The sequence below is a fragment of the Schistocerca serialis genome, chromosome 8 (genome assembly GCF_023864345.2).
Source record: "Schistocerca serialis cubense isolate TAMUIC-IGC-003099 chromosome 8, iqSchSeri2.2, whole genome shotgun sequence".
Classification (NCBI taxonomy): Eukaryota; Metazoa; Arthropoda; class Insecta; order Orthoptera; family Acrididae; genus Schistocerca; species Schistocerca serialis.
Genome location: NC_064645.1, coordinates 225,102,141 through 225,114,824, shown reverse-complemented (window position 1 = coordinate 225,114,824; position 12,684 = coordinate 225,102,141). Strand labels below are relative to the sequence as shown.

At 39.0% G+C, this 12,684-nt stretch overlaps 1 long non-coding RNA gene across 2 annotated transcripts in view; it reads left to right on the top strand.

Moving 5' to 3' along the window:
* The window catches only part of LOC126416310 (uncharacterized), a 55,668-nt gene that overhangs the window by 25,951 nt on the left and 17,033 nt on the right, over nucleotides 1-12,684 (top strand). The window contains exon 4 of one of the 2 annotated variants that reach the window (XR_007575435.1): nucleotides 2,239-2,374. The exons of the other annotated variant lie outside the window; for it this stretch is intronic. This is a non-coding gene — a long non-coding RNA (uncharacterized LOC126416310). Of the gene's footprint in view, nucleotides 1-2,238; nucleotides 2,375-12,684 lie in introns of those variants that run through there. 2 annotated transcript variants of the gene reach the window in all.

The window sequence follows — 12,684 nt, the reverse complement described above, 5'->3', positions numbered from 1 at the left end:
GCAAACAAACCGCAAATACTGAAACTGAAGAACAGGTTGAAGAAAGTTTTTGAAGACAATTTCAGTAGTGGCCTTACCGAAAACCATATTATAAAAGAAAATATTGAAGAGGATCTGCAACCCAAAACGTCTTCATATCAAGCCCTGAATGACCAAGTGAGTTTATTTCTGAGAAAGAGCTGCTGTGTAAGAGAATCTCCTCATGCAAGCAATGAAAATGTTACTAGTCTCAAAAAGAAAACTTCTTCTTGCTCATATTGGTGATACTGTATGAACGCAAGTCGACTATGGCTGTATACATACCTGAAGAGTGTTGGCGACCTATCAAGAATGTTACTGAGACAAGCAGTTGCTACCAGTTCAAGAAGAGGAGAGCAGGGCTATACAATACACTCTGTCATTGCAAGCAGAAGTACAGTTGTAAAGTAAAGGGACTCATGTGCATTTCAAAGTGTCTAACAGTTTAAATTGTTGCAATAAATAAGATTATATAATGACAGTCACATAATTAAGTAATTATATTGTCTTTTTTCTTGTAGATTTACTGTTCCTTTAAATTTCAACAATTTATTTGCATGTGCTATTACTTAAGCTTCCTCCTATTTTAACACACAACAAATTTTAATAATAAAGTGTGATTCAAAAATGTAACAAAAGTATTTTTATTCAACATTCACCATTAGTGCATGGTGAATAACGACATTTGCCTGTCCAAGTGAGCAATAAGAATGTTTAGCAAATATTTCAGACATACCAAGTGACTATATGAATCTTGAAATTCTTCACAAGTGACTAGGTGAATTTTGACATGCTCCAGTTTCGGTTTTTCATAATAACATATATAACACATAAGTGCACTTAACATAGAAATTTCTGCAGTAGGGGATAGTGTAAGTTTTTTGATATATTGCTTCTTTTTCTTAAGACCCGTGTAATAACATTATTTATGAGAACCAATCCTCCCTTCGCAATATTTATATTTGAATGTATTGTGGAGAAAAACATTTCAAATTAAAAAATATATTTTTCTCTACTTTTAATATAGCATTTACATTGTCCATGTTGGAATCTGTGTTTGTAATTTCCACATTTTTATAGATTAAAACTATAGGCAGATAAAAAAGTATAATCTTTTTTCGGTCTTAATTATGGTATCTGGAAGTTATTCTTGTAAAACAGTCAACTTTTGTATTCTCTTATTGCTTCAGTATAAACATTGTAGAACAATCTTTTAACAACTTAAACACACCATCAATTCTGTATTTATTACATAAAACATAGAGATTCCAGTCATAATACCACATTCTTTAGCCAAGGATGATGTAAAAATTTGTCTTAGACATGTATCAAGGCACTTTATAGCATCGATAAGAGGTTTAGCAATATTATTATTTACAACTGAGCTTGTGATTTGACATATATTTTCACTGCAAATCTTTATTCAACATCTGGAGTGCATACACATTCAACAGTCTATTCCAACTGCTTTATTATTGTTCACAGTAATATTGTTGTTTCCTTGTAGTCTTAGTGCACACAGAAATCACGGTTGGATGTTAGGTAATCATATATCCCCATTTTGTCAAAAATTCTGGGAAAATCTGGCATTATAACCTGGTATGTGGGGTAATTGTTGGCTGCATGGAGGTTTTATAATATCGCAGGAAGTTCATCCAGAAGAATGTACTATTTAGATAAAGTTAAATAGACCACACGTTTCCTTCTTTAACATTACAGGCCATCCACCTTATTCTTGGCAGTCCATTAGTACAGAACTATATCCCTCTCCTCATCCCCCTTCTCTGGCAACAGTTTCATACATCTGCATCTCAGTAATATGAGACATAAAACACATGCAAGTTTCAACTTCTCTAATAGTCTCAACTTGTCTGTGACCTTCCTGACTAAGCATAGGTATACATCTCAGCACAGTCCATTGACATCACATGCAAGCAGTTTCCTCCCACTCCATACACCTTCCTTCTTGCTGTATGTGTGTGACATTAGGGAGATTGTGCTAAGATGTGTAAGTAAGCTTAGTCAGCAAGCTCTCAGACAAACTGAAACTTGTTGAGATCTTCAAACTTGCAGGTATGTTATCATACTACAGACATGAGATACACTGCATTAAACATCTCTCCAGTCTTGGAGGTTATGAATAACAGTGTGTTTTTGTGTGTGAAATGTGGGAATAACATTGTGACACTTAATGTGAGTGTCCACTATCTCCTCCAACAGGTGGGATACAAAGTTTGAACTGTCATCTTGCAGTCAGAGATTGAACTTCCCATTATTTTGTCCAAAGACATTACTGCTTGTCAGACTGTGAAAACAACATTTTGGAACTTATTTTGAAGTCTATTGTGTCCAGAACCAAAGTAAGTGCAAAGATCATTCTACAGTTGTATATGGGTGTTATCAGTACCTTAAACTACAAGTTAAACCAGTAGTGTCAAGAAAGTGAGCCACATGTGTTTGTACTGTTGTAAAACAATAATACAGACAATTATACATGGAAAATACTTCGGTGCAATTAATTTGACGGTCTTCGTGCCTTGCACCAAAGTGAGTTCAAAGATCAAACTACAGTGACGTGGTTGTGCCAAGTGGATACAGAGAACAGGATCACGAGCTCTAGAGTACACACAATGATCAGCTGTATATAGTGGGCCAGAAGTCCAAGATATATTTCTCGTTTTTTTTTTTTTTTTTTTTTTTTTTTTTTTTTTTTTTTTTTTTAAAAAAAAAAAAGGAGGGAGGGCCATCAGTCTTCTTAATGGTTTGATGTAGACCATCACAAATTCCTCACCTAAGCCATCTTGTTTGTCTCAGAATAGCAATCCACTTTGTTTGATACATTCCAATCTCTTTCTTCCTCTACAGTTTATACCCATGGGACAGTGGTGCAGAGAACACTCGTCTACTCAATTGTGGGCATGTGCAGCTAGTATAGACTACTCGCCATTTAGTCCTATTGCATGCATTCTATGCCCTTGTCAACCACTTAGCCAGGCCTGCCTATGGATGCTTTGTAGTCCATGGCAGTAGGGACGCATACACTACAGCCCAGTTGCCTGACTGCCCACGTATCAGCCATTTGTCTGACCCGACCCTACCCACTGCTGGCTGTGGGTACCTGTCTGCTTGTGGATGGGCACATGAACTGGAACTGCCTGTGGTACTGCTCTCTCGAGTACCATGAACACACTTCTTGATTTCATAACAGGTCCCATCATCTTGTTCTATCTTCTTTACAGTGTTTTACAAATGTTCCTCTCATCACAGATTCTACAAACAACCCTTCATTTCTTATCAGTCCACATAATTTTCAGTAGCACCACATTTTAAGTACTTGGATTTCTTATTCTTTGGTTTCCACACATTCTGTTATTCATTTCCATACAATTTTTTGCTCCAAATGTAGATTCTCAGACATTTCTTCCTCAATGTACAACCAAAGTTTGATGGCAGTAGGCTTATTTCGGCCAGGATGCCCTCTTTTCCTGTGCTAATCAGTTTATTAAATCCTCCTTGTCTCATCAGCTACATGTTATTTCACTTCCAAGGTAGCAGAACTCCTTCAGTCCATCTGCTTCATTGTCCCCAATTTTCGTCATTCTTATTTCTGCTGCTCCTCATTACACTCATATTCTTTCTGTTTATTCTGTGTGCTCCTTATACCCTTATACTGCTTCTTAGACTGTTCATTTAACACTTCCTGCAATTCTTCCTCACTGTACGTGAGGAAAATAACGTCAGCAGAGAATCTTATCATTGATGTCCTTCCACACTGAATTTTAAGCCCACTTCTGAACCTTTCTTTTGTTTCCATAATTGTTTCTTTGATGTATAGATTGATCAGTATGGACAATAGACTACATCCTTGTGTTATGCCCTATCTGATCTGAGCACTTTATTCTTGGTAGTCAATTTTTATTTTTCCATCTTGGTTCTTGTGCATATTTTTTTAAAATTTAAGTTTAAATTTCCATAGCTGGAGATAATTGTTGATACTAATGAACTCTCCAGATCTGAATTTAAACAATCATGAAATATTTTCATAGTTGACTGCACTTCTAAAAATCTATTGCAAATTATTTTTAACACATTTTTACAGTCAATATTGTCTGCACATCCCAAGTAAACAGTATCATGATTCATATTTAATATCCTTCCCCACTATTTCACCTTCTACTTCTGTTTTTCCACTCATTTTCACTTAATTCAAAAGTACTTTATTCCTCAAAACGTTAAATTTCTATAAGTATCCACTTATTTGGTCTTTTCTTCCACAGTTCCTGGTGACAATCTCTGTATTTCTTGTTGATATTCGTTTAGTGTCCATGCAGGATATTGTAGCTGATGTGCAGTGAGCAGTTTTCATCCAAAGTGCAAGGCAAGTTCATTTGTTGGTTCAGAAGGAGAGGGCAAAATTATCAGTTTTTGGCTGCTCAGCAATAGGCTACGATGACTATTGAAGCACATGCCATGCAATCTTCCTCAAATAGTTTCATATACTTATAGCTTTATATATCAGCTTCAAGATGACATGCCCATAATTCCCTTAATAGACATAGTTATTGTGATATTTGCATTTAAATAAGACACTGCGAAAAAATTGAAAAAGTTTGCAATGAAAAATAGGGGTTGCTATGATTTTTCATTTGGTGCATATTACATAATATGTTGCTGCATATGAAATTTAGCTAACATATTGAAGTTTTGTTTAGACTTGAGTGGAGGTCTCTATCTGACACCAGTCTCGAGAAAATTGAAGTGAGGTAGCACACTCAATTGCGACCTCGTGTGAGGGGGTAAAGCCAGAAAGTTAACCACCACATTCCATATATTTCATAAATGGTTTGAGATATCGAAATGAGATTTTGGTAAATGTCAATGTGCAAAGAGGAAAGTATTTTGTCATTCGGTTACTATCCAAAACTTTATTATCTAAAGTGTTATTCTATTAACTTCAGACTTTTCCGATGAAAGAATATAATTTGTAGGGACCGTAGTACGTGAAATAATAAATGCTATGAGCTTTGGATTAATATAAGTGAAGGTGTTACACATTTATATTTATACTCATGATGTGCTTCTTCATGACCTATTGACCTGACTTTTCCTCAGTTCCTCACTTACTAAACCATTGTTTCATAATTCTCTGGTAACTGTGCCTTCACAACATTTTAATGAGATGACATTGTGTAAACTCGGCATGGCAACAAGAGAAATGTGTAATTTTTAATCAAAATTCACCACTCATGACACTTCTCTGAAAGTTATAAATGGTTAACAGGCCAGGTGAAAATAAATTGTTGCTTTTCTTGCCTTTTCCATGGAATCTTTTTAAAATACTAGCCAACGCAGAGATAACAGTGGATCTTTTCAAATGGTCAACATGCAAGTGTCTGCGTGGAGGGGCTCCACTTAATATTTAGAAAAAATGTGAGTGCAGGCTTCAGTTTAGAACGGCCCTTCTCCTCCAGCGCTTGGCATTTCCGCTACAAAGCCTGCCTGCAGCCCCTGCCATTGCCTCTCTCTCCATGCAAGCCCTGCTCATTGCACAGCTACTGGCTGTGTTATTTTGCATGTCCTGTACTCGTGGTCGTTCTACATATGAAATTCCTTTCCCGCTTCCAAAAGCAGGTCAGTGTTCTTTCAGCATCCAAATTCCATGTTTCTTCATAGCATATTGCATACATAAATTTGTCAATACATATTTTCCTTTTTTTGTTTTCCAATAATAGAAAAACTATTACTATTCCAGCCATGATAGTTTATAATCTTGGAGGCAGCCCCCACATATGATGGACCTCCCTTAGTTTGTTTGCCAAATCCCAGAGCTAGTAAACAGATCACACATTGATATAACAATATGTACTTATACATGCAAAAGTGAAAGTGTAGAGATAATGTTAGAGTCCAGCTACGACACTGTTAATCCCAGCTAACTCCCCGTGTATGCTGCACAATCCTTGTATATCGATTAAAACTCAAGTTTGATGGCCAATGCTTCTGAAATAAAACTGTTTTTTGGCAATGCATTCGTAAGTCTCAGATATAATATATCACATTTACAAAGATGTGGAACAGTTAACTTAACTTTGATATGACCTCACTATACAGTACAGAGAAACATTGTTGTGTAATATCCAGGTCCAGGGTTCTTGAACGGCTGAGGCTGTAGTTAATAGTTTGATAATCACAAATCATCATTCATCTATCCTTTCACATAAAATTTCATGTACATTTTTGAAAAGTCACAAGTGAAAATCAATAACAATGCTCTAAGCTTTTTCCTTTGTCTATGTCTATCACATTTTTCAAAGAGCTTTCCTAGGTGTTAAATCAAGTGGAAAACAGAATGATAACAGACTGAAGACTAAACCCAGACTGCACACAATCTAAAGACTAAAGGAGACTGATGACATAGACGCAAATAAATACAATAGAATACACAAAATTTGTTCTGGAGCATTCCAGAACAATCTGTGAGTCAAAATATAATTATGATAGATTCTGTTTCCTAGATTATTTAACAAATTTGGGTTATATAGAGTCTTTCAGTGATACTTATTTATGTGAAGATTTTTTGTTATAATATCAAATGACAAAGTTACAAAATTTATATATGTAAAGTTTAGAAACATCCTGTTATGTTGTAACATTGATTACAGATTGACCATAAAATAAATAAAAACATAAATAGGAACATATACTTTATGTACTTTTACAAGTGACTTATAAAAATGTCAAAATTAATGTAGAATTGTTTTCAGGGCATTTACTATTGCTTATTTTTCAGCTATTTTCATTGTGTAAGATTGAAGTTTGAAAATATGAAGGCTGTTGAATGGAAAATTATACTTACAGAAAAAGCACCTGATGTAGGAAAATTATGATAAATATTCACAAACATTAAATATACAATTTACTTAGGAAACCCTGTTCACATCTGCACCAGATGTGCACTCGGTGTGCTTGCCGGGGGGGTCTCGTCCGTAATGTGGAGGAGGCCCTTCCGGCAGCTATTGAACGCACTGGGTGTGACCGGCTGCAGATAGTAGCACATGTCGGAACGAATGACGCCTGCCGCTTGGGTTCTGAGGCCATCCTTGGTTCCTTCCGGCGGCTGGCTGATTTGGTGAAGACAACCAGCATCGCACGCGGAGTGCAAGCTGAGCTTAATATCTGCAGCATAGTGCCCAGAGTCGATCGCGGTCCTCTGGTTTGGAGCCGTGTGGAGGGTCTAAACCAGAGGCTCAGACGACTCTGCGACTATAATGGTTGCAAATTCATCGACCTCCGTTATTGGGTGGAGAACTGTAGGGCCCCCCTAGACAGGTCAGGCGTGCACTACACACCGGAAGCAGCTACTAGGGTAGCAGAGTACGTGTGGCGTGCACACGGGGGTTTTTTAGGTTAGAGGGACCCCCCCTTGGGCGAAACGATAAAATACCTGACGGCTTACCAGAGAGGACATTATCATCGTTGATAAAGAACGTCCGTCCTCAGAGACCAAAAACAGGAAAAGTTAACGTAATATTGGTAAACTGCAGGAGTATCCAGGGCAAGGTTCCTGAATTAGTATCTCTTATTGAAGGAAATAGTGCGCATATAGTATTAGGAACGGAAAGTTGGTTAAAACCGGAAGTGAACAGTAACGAAATCCTAGACACAGAATGGAATATATACCGCAAGGATAGGATAAACGCCAATGGTGGAGGAGTATTTATAGCAGTAAAGAATTCAATAATATCCAATGAAGTTATTAGCGAATGCGAATGTGAAATAATCTGGGTTAAGTTAAGTATCAAAGGTGGGTCAGATATGATAGTCGGATGCTTCTATAGACCACCTGCATCAGCAACCGTAGTAGTTGAGCGCCTCAGAGAGAACCTGCAGAACGTCGTGAAGAAGTTTCGTGATCATACTATTGTAATAGGGGGAGACTTCAATCTACCAGGTATAGAATGGGATAGTCACACAATCAGAACTGGAGCCAGGGACAGAGACTCTTGTGACATTATCCTGACTGCCTTGTCCGAGAATTACTTCGAGCAGATAGTTAGAGAACCAACTCGTGAAGCTAACGTTTTAGACCTCATAGCAACAAATAGACCGGAACTTTTCGACTCCGTGAATGTAGAAGAGGGTATCAGTGATCATAAGTCAGTGGTTGCATCAATGACTACAAGTGTAATAAGAAATGCCAAGAAAGGAAGGAAAATATATTTGCTTAACAAGAGTGATAGGGCACAAATTGCAGAATATCTGAGTGACCACCATCAAACGTTCATTTCTGAGGAAGAGGATGTGGAACAAAAATGGAAAAAATTCAGAAACATCGTCCAGTACGCCTTAGATAAGTTCGTACCGACTAAGGTCCAAAGCGAGGGGAAAGATCCACCGTGGTATAACAATCATGTACGAAAGGTACTACGGAAACAAAGAAAGCTTCATCATAGGTTTAAGAGTAGTCGAATCATAGCTGATAAGGAAAAGCTGAACGAAGCGAAAAAGAGCGTAAAGAGAGCAATGAGAGAAGCATTCAACGAATTCGAACATAAAACATTGGCAAACAATCTAAACAAGAACCCTAAAAAGTTTTGGTCATATGTAAAATCGGTAAGCGGATCTAAATCCCCTATTCAGTCACTCGTTGACCACGATGGCACCGAAACAGAGGACGACCGAAGAAAGGCAGAAATACTGAAGTCAGTGTTCCGAAACTGTTTCACTGCGGAAAATCGTAACACGGTCCCTGACTTCAGCCGTCGCACGGACGCCAAAATGGAAAATATTGAAATAAACGATATCGGAATTGAAAAACAACTGCTATCACTTAGTAGCGGAAAAGCATCCGGACCAGACGAGATACCCTTAAGATTCTACAGTGATTATGCTAAAGAACTTGCCCCCTTTCTATCAGCAATTTATCGTAGATCGCTGGAAGAACGTAAAGTACCTAGCGACTGGAAGAAAGCGCAGGTCGTTCCCATTTTCAAGAAGGGTCATAAATAAGATGCGAATAATTATAGGCCTATTTCGCTTACGTCAATCTGTTGTAGAATAATGGAACATGTTTTGTGTTCTCGTATTATGACGTTCTTAGATAATACAAATCTCCTTCATCATAACCAACATGGATTCCGCAAACAGAGATCATGTGAAACTCAGCTCGCCCTATTTGCCCAAGAAATTCACAGTGCCGTAGACAATGGCGAGCAGATTGATGCCGTATTCCTGGACTTCAGGAAGGCATTTGATACGGTTCCGCACTTACGTTTAGTGAAAAAAATACGAGCTTACGGAATATCGGACCAGGTTTGTGATTGGATTCAGGATTTCCTAGAAGAAAGAACACAACATGTCATTCTTAACGGTTCAAAATCTGCAGATGTAGAGGTAATTTCGGGAGTACCGCAGGGAAGCGTGATAGGACCTTTATTGTTTACAATATACATAAATGACTTAGTTGACAACATCGGTAGCTCCGTGAGGCTATTTGCAGATGACACGGTTGTCTACAAGAAAGTAGCAACATCAGAAGACTCGTACGTACTCCAGGAGGACCTGCAGAGGATTAATGCATGGTGCGACAGCTGGCAGCTTTCCCTAAACGTAGATAAATGTAATATAATGCGCATACATAGGGGCAGAAATCCATTCCAGTACGATTATGCCATAGGTGGTAAATCATTGGAAGCGGTAACGACCGTAAAATACTTAGGAGTTACTATCCGGAGCGATCTGAAGTGGAATGATCATATAAAACAAATAGTGGGAAAAGCAGGCGCCAGGTTGAGATTCATAGGAAGAATTCTAAGAAAGTGTGACTCATCGACGAAAGAAGTAGCTTACAAAACGCTTGTTCGTCCGATTCTTGAGTATTGCTCATCAGTATGGGACCCTTACCAGGTTGGATTAATAGAAGAGATAGACATGATCCAGCGAAAAGCAGCGCGATTCGTCATGGGGACATTTAGTCAGCGCGAGAGCGTTACGGAGATGCTGAACAAGCTCCAGTGGCGGACACTTCAAGAATGGCGTTACGCAATACGGAGAGGTTTATTATCGAAATTACGAGAGAGCACATTCCGGGAAGAGATGGGCAACATATTACTACCGCCCACATATATCTCGCGTAATGATCACAACGAAAAGATCCGAGAAATTAGAGCAAATACGGAGACTTACAAGCAGTCGTTCTTCCCACGCACAATTCGTGAATGGAACAGGGAAGGGGGGATCAGATAGTGGTACAATAAGTACCCTCCGCCACACACCGTAAGGTGGCTCGCGGAGTATAGATGTAGATGTAGATGTAGAATTTAGATGGTATCTTACAGTTCATTAATCAATCAAAAATTCTGGTAATACCTGATTCATTATTGTAGGAATCAAGGACAAAATGATTTCAGGATTATGTATATGAAAGGAATTAAAAAGAAAAAGAGGTATTTGTAATAAAATACAGAGAAACTAAAATGTTGATGAAAATTGGAAGCTCATAAAAATTTGTTGTTGTTGTTGTGGTCTTCAGTCCTGAGACTGGTTTGATGCAGCTCTCCATGCTACTCTATCCTGTGCAAGCTTCTTCATCTCCCAGTACCTACTGCAACCTACATCCTTCTGAATCTGCTTAGTGTATTCATCTCTTGGTCTCCCTCTACGAGTTTTACCCTCCGCGCTGCCCTCCAGTACTAAATTGGTGATCCCTTGATGCCTCAGAACAAGTCCTTCCAACTGATCCCTTCTTCTAGGCAAGTTGTGCCACAAATTTCTCTTCTCCCCAATTCTGTTCAGTACCTCCTCATTAGTTATGTGATTTATCCATCAAATCTTCAGCATTCTTCTGTTGCACCACATTTCGAAAGCTTCTATTCTCTTCTTGTCCAAACTATTTATCATCCATGTTTCACTTCCATACATGGCTACACTCCATACAAATACTTTCAGAAACGATTTCCTGACACTTAAATCTATACTTGATGTTAACAAATTTCTCTTCTTCAGAAACACTTTCCTTGCCATAGCCAGTCTACAGTTTATATCCTCTCTGCTTCGACCATCATCAGTTATTTTGCTGCCCAAATAGCAAAACTCATCTACTACTTTAAGTGTCTCGTTACCTAATCTAATTCCTGCAGCATTGCCTGATATAATTTGACTACATTCCATTATCCTTGTTTCTCTTTTGTTGATGATCATCTTATATCCTCCTTTCAAGACACTGTCCATTCCATTCAGCTGCTCCTCCAGGTCCTGTGTATCATAAGAAAGTACCAGTGACATTGATACTGGTGGCATCTCAACACTCAGTTCCTTGACATGATGGAACTGTGCCTGTGGTGAAGGTGCTGGCAGCTCAGTTGGGGGCCAGGGATGCTGGTGTTAAAGGAGCCAAAGGCAGTGGCCTCAAAAGCTGCAGACGGGGGCCAGAATCCACTTTAGATGGAAGCTGAATCCCCGAGCCCAGCCTCTGGAGCCAGTGCAGCCAGGAGTGAACTGCAGTGTGAGTCATGCCAACTGGCATTGGTGAGATGGCATGAGCAGATGTAGGAAGGTGCTTAGCTGAGACCAAGGAGCATCTCAAGTGGACTCCGATCCCCCACAGGCATAAACCCATAGGAACTCAAGAGGCATGTCAAGGCATTGTCCTTTGAGGGGTTCACAATGTACTTCTGAATGGGAAACTTGAACATGCAGACAAGACATTTGACCTTGCCATTAAATTGGGAGAGAAGAGGAGGAACAGTCAGATGATGAATGCCTTGACGGATGAAGTAATTGTGGGAGGTCTGAGACACAAATTATAGACCATTATCTGTAACAAGTGTGTAAGGGAATCCTTCAACAGAAAAATTTTTGAAGAAGCCCTGAATCATAGCCACAACTGATGGTGAATGACAGCAGATAACATATGGAAATTTAGAGAAAGACTTGACAACCAATAACTGGCAAGACTGTAAGAAGGGTCATGTGAAATCAACGTAGGCATGATTTCATGGATGCTGCAGAGAGCATTGCCTGTGACATGCCTGTTGGATAGCACACTGAGAACAGGCCACAACAAAATGTACAATATCACCATCAATGTCTGATCGATGCCAATAGGCCAATAATTCAATACACGAAACCTAATATCCCCAATGAAGGAGCTGAGGCTGAAGGGTGGCTGGGATCACAACCGAGGATGACAGCCCATCTGCAGCTAAGAGAAAAACACTGTCAAATACAGAGAGCCAGTAACAGAGCACAAAATAGTTACACAAACCATGCTGAATGAGGCAAATAACTTGACAAAAACCAGCTCGTCAGTGACAGGGTGCAAGCCAGGTGCCCATAATAGGAAGCCTTTCCACTGAGTGTTGCACCTCAACATCTAAGTGAAACAAAGTAGTTCACCCTAATCAAAAGTAGGATCAGCCCAATCAGAAACTGTGACAACACATTGGCATTGGCATGCTGCACAGTAGGCCAAATATGTATTTCATAGTTGTAGCGAGATAGAAACACAGCCCAATGTTGGAGGCCATGTACTGCTTTGTCAGGCAATAAAGCAGAAGGATTAAACAATGAAACCAAGGGCTTGTGGTCAGTAATGAGGTGGAACTTAGATCTGTACAAGAACACATGAAACTTTTTAAGGTCACAGATGACAGCAAGCATTTTCTT